Consider the following 439-nt stretch of genomic DNA (forward strand, 5'->3'; position numbering starts at 1 on the left):
TTGTTGCATTATTGTTCGATGGCGACTATTGCACTAATAATATTTGTCTGTTATAAAAAACGACAAGATGAATTGCTTTTTCGAAACATCATTTAGCGAACAAAATAATACATTCTTTCCCTGCCTTGTTCGAAAGGCGTAAAACACTGGGAGCTCATTTAGAACCCAGTACTAGAAACCAGTTGGTGACCATGTATTTCCTTATATATATACGTATGCATAGAGGCACATCAAGGAAGCAAATAACGATCTAAGTTCCAGTCGCCTACATCACACCTCACTGAATGACATCATGCACGGCGAAACTGAAACTCTCAGAACATTTCCTATCACACACACACATTTTCAAGACAGACAAGATTTGCGAACACACACAATTTAACAACCAACGGACAAACACACACTGCACCCTTCATAATCCACTAAATCAGTATGATTC

This window comes from Penaeus monodon, chromosome 20 (genome assembly GCF_015228065.2).
Source record: "Penaeus monodon isolate SGIC_2016 chromosome 20, NSTDA_Pmon_1, whole genome shotgun sequence".
Taxonomy (NCBI): Eukaryota; Metazoa; Arthropoda; class Malacostraca; order Decapoda; family Penaeidae; genus Penaeus; species Penaeus monodon.